Source organism: Cebus imitator, unplaced genomic scaffold, assembly GCF_001604975.1.
Source record: "Cebus imitator isolate Cc_AM_T3 unplaced genomic scaffold, Cebus_imitator-1.0 Scaffold92, whole genome shotgun sequence".
Classification (NCBI taxonomy): domain Eukaryota; kingdom Metazoa; phylum Chordata; class Mammalia; order Primates; family Cebidae; genus Cebus; species Cebus imitator.
The window spans coordinates 11634834-11643039 of record NW_016107407.1 but is presented as its reverse complement, the minus strand read 5'-3'; the positions used below and the strand labels follow the sequence as shown (position 1 = coordinate 11643039).

At 37.6% G+C, this 8206-nt stretch overlaps 1 long non-coding RNA gene across 1 annotated transcript in view; it reads right to left on the bottom strand.

Moving 5' to 3' along the window:
• Positions 1–446: 446 nt before the first annotated feature.
• LOC119472264 overlaps positions 447–8206 on the bottom strand; it is a 25239-nt gene continuing 17479 nt past the window's right edge. Inside the window, exon 2 of the long non-coding RNA XR_005201390.1 lies at positions 447–670. This is a non-coding gene — a long non-coding RNA (uncharacterized LOC119472264). The remainder of the gene's footprint in view (positions 671–8206) is intronic.

Genomic DNA, 8206 nt, shown 5'->3' with positions numbered 1-8206 from the left:
TCGATCAATTACAGTGATAGCTAAAGAAGCATTTTCTCAAATGTATTATTTTAACAGGAATCATGTTCTAGTTTCCCATTCTTTAGGTGACTTTAAGTTTAATAAAACCTGAACTGTATGAACCTTTAAAAAAAAATGACCGAGTAAAATGCAAAAAAAAAAAAAAAAAAAAAAAAAAAAAAAAAAAAAAAAAAAAAGGCAATAATTACAGTCAGTAAAGTCTCAATGGCTCTGTATCCCTCAGAGCTTCTGTTCTTATCATAGATAAAGCCTGAATCACAGAGATGCCACAAGATCAAATGACTAAGATGACTGGAAAACTACAATGCTCTACAAATGTTACCTTCTCTCTGTCCTCAGTGATACTACCTTTTGTTCAACCCATCTCTTCCTGCCGTTTTAAAATAAAAAGGTTTTTAAAAGTCAGAAACAAAAGCAAATAACTGATCGATTCTTTTTTTTTTTTTTTTTACCAATTTCATAGCAATTGAAAACATCATCCAAAATACTGTAGATCTTTCCCCCCTTCAAGTTTTCTTGAAAGATTTCACACGTGCAGTGTAAGAAATTGTGAGTCAGCCTTCTCCAATCCTGACTTTAAGAGTTGCAAAAATCATCTGCCAGGGATCACATATGTTCTTGGTTCCATGAGAGGAAGAAAACACATTTGCTGGAAGAAAAAAAAAAAGGAAACTTTAAAACCAGTGGAGTTAGAATAAAGACACTTGCATTCTGCTAACTTCTTTTCCTCTCCAGGGCCTGAAGGCTTTTCTAGCCCTGGACAGGATGCGAGGTGTCTGTCACCCCAAATACCCCCTTTCTGGGATGGGGGCATCAGCTGGTCATGGAAGGGAAGCAAAGGAAGTACAGAATGACCAAAAGATGAGATTAGAATGCAGAAATAATAAATCGACAGCAACTACTTTTTGAAGACAGTATACCTAGCTTCCATAAGTCCAATCTCTCCTTAAGACCTTGAAACAATCTAGTATGATTTCAATCTGCAGTTGAGACATGACCTTTAGCAGACTAAGGCACTTGGCTAAGGCCACACAGCTATTGAGCCAGGAAGAGAAGAATCCCAGAGCCTGTGAGTGTAGTATTTCATATGTGGCATTACCTATGAGATCTCCAGAACATCAGATAGGTATTTCCATCTAAGAAATTGTCTTCAGCCTGGCACAGTGGCTCACGCCTATAGGAGGCTGAGGCAGGAGGATCACTTGAGGCCAGGAGTTTGAGGCCTGCCTGAACAACATAGCAGGACCCCATCTTTATTTTAAAAAATTTGAAAATTCACTAGGCGTTGTGATGCATGCCTGGAGTCCCAGCTACTCAGGAGGCTGAGGTAGAAGGATCACTTGAGCCCAGAAGTCCAAGGCAAACGTGAGCTATGATCGTGCCACTGCATTCCAGCCTGGATGGCAGAAAGAGATCTTGCCTTAAAATTAAATAAATAAAATTGCCCTTAACAAAGCAGAGAAAGAGCCTCCTAACACCCTAAAGCGGCAGATTACTGGCAAGTACTCCTGCCTCCATGTTAATATCACAAAAACCAGATTCAAACAACTTGTGAGTTTCTCTTGAAACAAAAGAAATCAATTACAGGGGAAATGGAACTCTCAACTGAGCACCTTGACTTAAATTAAAACTCATTTCATAATGCTTTGCCCTTCTTCAACCCTCACTGAAGCAGTTCTGTTCTTCAGTAATTGGTATAGGGTTGTTCTCGTGGGTTGGCAGTCAGCGTGTTTTTATTTATTAAATGGTGTAAGTAAAAATTGATGTGATGGAACAACCGTGGTAGCTTCCACCATAGAACAAAGGCTTTTCTAAACCAGCATTTCTCCCATAACATCTGGGTAGATGTTTCATGTGGGTTTTCCTTCCCCAAGTATCCAATGGCATGATTTCATGTTAAGAAGGAAATGACAGTGACATTTCATTTGACCAAGAAAAAAAAAAAAAGGAAAGAAAGAAACCTTTCTACATTTAACAGAACCCAAAGGCAACTTGAAAAACACTTTGAAAGCTTATTTCCATTTTACGATCTAAAGCAGACCTAAGGTATATCTGTAGACAGGTGGTGCTGCTTGCAGCTCTGTTGTGAGCCTTTATGAAAAAGATTATGTTGACTTTCTGAGAATATTTCAGGATTCAGCATCACAAAGTCCTCCAAAATGGTGGTTTTAAACTCCAATTGAAACAGGTGACAATATAAATCCTAAAGAACCAAGCCAGGTAAACCTAGGATCTTGGCTTCACGACCCACGTCCCACCTCCCACCTTTTGAAGCCCAGGTCATTCTTGCAATTCTCTAAGACCTTCTAAGCCCATCCTCACTAGCCACAGCCTGGGGCTTCCTTGATCCTGCTAAAACTGAGCCAAGAAGCAAAAGCTCAGTGAGTGTCATTTTGCATAGAACTATTAAGCAGGATAAAGAGAGGAAGAAAGGCATTCCCCAGTCACAGAAAAGCAGGGTGTCTGATTATAAGATAGCAGTCTCTTCCTTCAAGGCTAGTGGGTCAAATTCTCCCTTGTGCCTTTGAATGAGGGATTTCCCCTAAACACAATACTGAAGTTTGTGTTAGTTGTTGGAACCCTGGAGTCGGGGACTTTTATGAAGGCAGAACTTTCAGTGGAAGCTGGAATATAATGCATATTATAGTGAACTGCAACTTAGAAGTACCCTGTAGAGACAAGAGAAGCCAAGGTTTGTTTGTTTGTTTGTTTGTTTGTTTGTTTGTTTTAAACACAGCTTTAACAAAAATTTAAACTTTGGTTGGATTAAGCTATTACTGATTTCATGCCTCTGTTGGTAGAAAATACACCTTTTTAAAAATAGAACTATTTTGGGGGCATCACAAATAACATTCTAATTCATAATGTTTTTATGATTTAAATACAGTTGACCCTCATTACATGTGGATTCTGTATCTGCAAATTCTAATACTCATTAAAATGTATTTATAATCTTCAAATCAGTACTCATGGTGCTTTTGCTGATAAGCACAGAGTGACAATAAACTTGGCTCACTGAAAGTACATTGTAAACAAGTGTCCCTTTCACGATCTATTTAATGCCATATTTTTTGCATTTTTATGCCTTTTGCATGTTCAGTGGTGATTTCACTGTTTAAAAATGACCCCATAAGCAATGTACTGAAGTACTGTCCAGAGTATCTAAGCACAAGAAGGCTGAGATGTGCCTTACAGAGAAAAAATATACTTGTTAGATAAGCTTTGTTTGGGCATGAGTTATGGTGCTTTTGGCCATGATTCAATGTTAATAAATCAAAATATATATATTGAATATGTACATTATTTCAATATACATCAGTATATATTAATTATATATTGATAAGGTGCCTTTAAGCAGAAACACACATTAAACAAGGTTATGCATTAATCAGTGGGCAAAAACCAAAGGCTCATGGGAACCAAGTCATGTATTTCCTCTAGGAGCCATGATTCAGTATTTGCTAATTCAGTGTCCATGACAATGTTATAGATCATAATTAGTGTGAATAACAGAATCGACTGCATTTGATTGAAAGCTCTGTGCCATCTTGTTACTTGAGTGGCTCTGTTGTGTGTGGGCACAGTCTCCACTTATCTTTAATGTGACTCTGAAATGTCCTGCTCTGTTCGGGACCAGGTTTCAGGTAAGTTAGGAGTTACATAGACTGGATAAGAATCCAAATAAATATTACACCTGAGTCAAAGAATGGGAAGCCAGTTCCGGAGTGTGGTGAGAGAAGGGAAACTTGGCCATGGGCTACAGGAAGTGCCGCCATATGAGGAGGAAAGTAAAGGCGTGGAAGAAGCTGAGGAGAGAAAACCAAAAGTAGAGGGAAAGATGTGTGTGCTCACAGTGATGCTGAGAGTCAGCACCTTAGATGATGCTCTTAACTATGGGATGTGTCACTGTCTGAGAATATTCAACATTACTCCTTCCACCAAAGTATGGAACAGCAAAATTAACATATATGCAATGTCATTTGTTATACTTTCTTTATAGGCAGTAGGTGAGATACCAGCACATTCTGCAGAGCTTAATGACATCATTTTAATGTAAATCGAGTCTGTTTATTTGTTTTTCCTGTTTCATATAAGGTTATGATTTTTTGTCTCCTAGCTACCCAGAAAAGGCCATTTTGATTTTGGATAAATAGTATCTGTAGAAATGTGTTTCTTAAATAAAGAGTACTTGCATGCACTTAAAGTTAATGGACTTTAATAATTATTTAATATGCTGTGGCAGGAAAGATGTTTTTGCTAGCTACCATGGAGAAACTATGTGTTCTCATATTCATGCATAAGGTAGTTTGTTTTATAGGCAGAAAAGAGAGTTTACAATTTGAAATAAACAAATCACTGCTTTAAACAGTGTAGGAGAAAGTACACTACTTCAAAAATAATTGCTTGTTTATATGCATTTGCTTGTTGGAAACAAAAGACCGAAATGAGAGCTCCTTTATCATTAGTCTGCTATGTGAAAAAATGAGAAAGTGCATATAAGGACCCAGAGCAGTAGAGAGAATTTCCCATAATGCCATGTGGACATGATAAATTGTACCATTTTGCCACTTAATGATATATTAGATCAATACAGCATCTAGCTCATGAGCTTCAGCTAGAAATTTCAAGTCTGATGGAAAACAATTTTTTTGGTATCTTAGGAAAGATTCTTAAAACTTTGGAAAAAATTCGTGTTTTTGAAATTTGGCCAAGTTACATCTTCACACATGAAAAATGTACTATATTTTTCTAGGAGTTTGAAAATCATTTTGAGAACTGAGAGCTTTTCTAAGCAGCATTAAAACCACATTGAATTGCTGTTAAAGGGTAATAGTCATACCCTTTCATATTGTTTGGAGAATTAAACAGAATAAAGCACATAGAAAAATTAATACAATATCTTTGATCAAAAATATTATAGTAATATTCTTGGTACAGTAAATGTTGGCCCTAAAGTAGCATGTAGTTATCAAAATTGGCGTAAACAAAGTATCATTTTCCGTTGGCTGTCACTGATACAATCATGCCACTCTTGGAAACTGATAGAACCAACAAAGTAAATGGCAAAAGAAATGAAATGTTGAGGATGACAATAATGCTTTCCTGATTTCTCCAAATCGCTTCCTATAAAGGGCTGTACAATGAGATTGCTTAGTCTACATGTGTATCTGTTTTATTCATTGGTGATTAAAATTAACTTTTTAACAAGGAACCTCAAAATATCAGTAGCTTAAAACAATAAAGGTTTATTGCTGATGTGATCCTTCCATAAGAATGACGTGGCTCTTCTTGGGGTTTCACTTAAATCGTTTCTTCCATGTTGCGGCCTCCACAGTCTTAATAGAAGAGAAAGATTTTATATGATTGTTAGGGAGATTTATGGCCAGGTCTAGAAATGCAACGTAAGGCCAGACACTGTGTCTCATGCCTGTAATCCTAGCACTTTGGGAGGCTGAGACAGGTGGATCACCTGAGGTCAGGAGTTCAAGACCAGCCTGGCCAACATGGTAAAACCCTGTCTTTACTATAAATACAAACTTAGCCAGGCATGGTGGCGGGTGCCTGCAGTCCCAACTTGGGAGGCTGAGCCAGGAGAATTGTTTGAATCCAGGAGGCAGAGGTTGCAGTGAGCTGAGATCATGCCACTGTACTCCAGCTTGGGCCACAGAATGAAACTCTGACCAAGAAAAAAAAAGAAAAGAAATAGAAACACAAGGTCCACTCCCATTTTTTAGACCAGAACCTAGTCCTAAGGCCATAAAGTAACTTCAAAGTGTTCTAGGAAGTGTTCTTTTTCTCTTTGCATGGGGACAAAAAACAAGATATGCTTTCTTGATTCTTCAAGAAAATAAAAATAAAGGTTTAAACTTCCCAGTATGTTCAGTTTATTTCTTAGCATGCCATTTAATGAGCTAAACAATTTACTGGAAGAGGAAAATAAGGTTCCATGTGACATCTTAATTTATGTATCTCAGCAGGCATAGTTGAGGTAGGTGTTAAGCACAGCTAAAGTTCCAACGTCTTCTCGGAAGTTTCCCTGGCAATCTAACCAGACCTTCTGATTATGTTATCCTCTAGGCTGCTATAGTAACATTGATCAAACATGTCTTTGTATTCTTTCTTTCTATATATTGTGTCTGTTATCTTCCTGTTTAAAGAGTGCAGTTCTTCTCTGCTTTGTGTGGCTACTTATTTCTTTGCTCAGTTCTTGTATTCTTGCATTTATACTTTCAGCCTGACTTCCTAGGGGTCATCCCTGTGTCTTCTCAGCCCGGTGGTCAACCAACAAATGGGCAGAGATTATACTCAAACACCTTTGGTACAAAGTATACAAATTAACTGGAAAATTACCCTGCAGCCTATATTCGGAAAAAAATGATGTTCAATGAAACTAACTTACAGAGTCAGCCAGAATGTTAGACTTAGCAAAGACATCAACACAACTATTAAAATTATGTTTATAGAATCCAAGCTAAGCTTCTTATGTTTAGTAATATTGTATAGAGTGGTATATTGTCGTATAGCATAATATTGTAACTGGCAGTAAAGGACGTGTGCTCTAGAGTCAGACTGCAAGGGTTTGGATCTTAGGTTCATTACTTACTTGCTATTTACCTTACCTAGTTATTTAACCTCTTTCTACCTCAGTTTCCTTATGTAAAAATAAGCACAGTAACTGAAGTACCTATCTCATACATATACTTTAATGACTGAACATGATAAAATATATAAAGCACTAAAACTGGCAAGCATTATAACAAAACATGCAGTTAGCCCTCAGGAGATGCTAAATATTATGATTATTACAATACAAAACTATGACTTCATTTGCTTGAATCTTCTTTTGCAGGTAGCATTATAAGCTGACCCATAGTAGATCACAATAAATGTTTACTGAATTAAATCACGAATATTTTGCTTGATTGGTTAGTTTTTTTTGTTTGTTTGTTTGTTTTGTTTTGGATTTTTGTTTTGAGACAAGGTTTCACTCCATCACCCAGGCTGGAGTGCAGTGACACAGTCATAGGTCACTACAGCCTTGAACTCTGGGGCTCAAGTGATCCTCCCACCTTAGCCTCTCAAGTAGCTGGGACTACAAGTGTGTGCCACCACACCTGGCTGACTGTTAAATTTTTTGTAGAGACAGGGTCTTGCTATGTTGCCCAGGCTGGTCTGGAACTCCTGACCTCAAGCATTCCTCCTGCCTCGGCTTCCCAAAGTGCTGGGATTGCAGGCATGAGCCACCGTGCCCAGGCAGAAATCATATTTTTTTTTTATAAAGATGGGGTGTCACCATGTTGGTCAGGCTGGTCTTGAACTCCCAACCTCAGGTGATCTGCCCACCTTGGCCTCCAAAGTGCTTGGATTACAGGCGAGAGCCACCATGCTTGGCCAGAAATCATATTTCTGATGCGTGAAGTAGAGAGCCTTCCACTTCAATGTAAGGGGACTATTAAAAAAAATCCTTCCCCAGTGTATTTCCTCTAGTTGCACACAGATGTCAACCTTAATTAAAATATAATCTTTTTATTCACAATTAGGAATCAATATTAAATGCAAATAAACCTGAAAAAATAACATAATAGCTTAAATTCAGACTAGAATTTACCATTTAAACAATATAGTATACTAAACTTTAAGAGAAACACCTCCGAATACAACATATCTAAAAAGCTGGATACAATTTAAAATTTTAATTTTATATGTATAACTACACTGTTGTAAAAGTAGAACTTCTGTGAAGGCCAGAAATTATATGAAAGTGCAGTTCCACAGAAGCACAGCCACTTACCCTGGGGAGTTTATCTTTGGCTTGTGACCCAGACCTGGGTTCCAGTGGTCTCGCCAAGGGAAAAAAAACAAAGCCTAAAGATCAAGATGGAACAACATACATTAAAAAGCAAGAAAGATTCATGTAAGGACAAATGCACATCTCACATGGAGTTCATAGAGATAATTGCTTGCCTCCATGTTCACTCTAGGAATAGCAGGAAAAAGAAAATGTATTCCTTCAAAATATCCAACCACAACCCTACCACATTACCTTTGTAGTCCCCCCAAAAAGGTAAGATCTGAGTTTAAAGTGGCCTCAAATTGTTAGTATCCCAGCTTCATTCTGCTTTACAGAAGAAATGTAAATTCTTTCTGGAAGAATGCAGCTTAAACCCAAGCTTCATATTTAAAA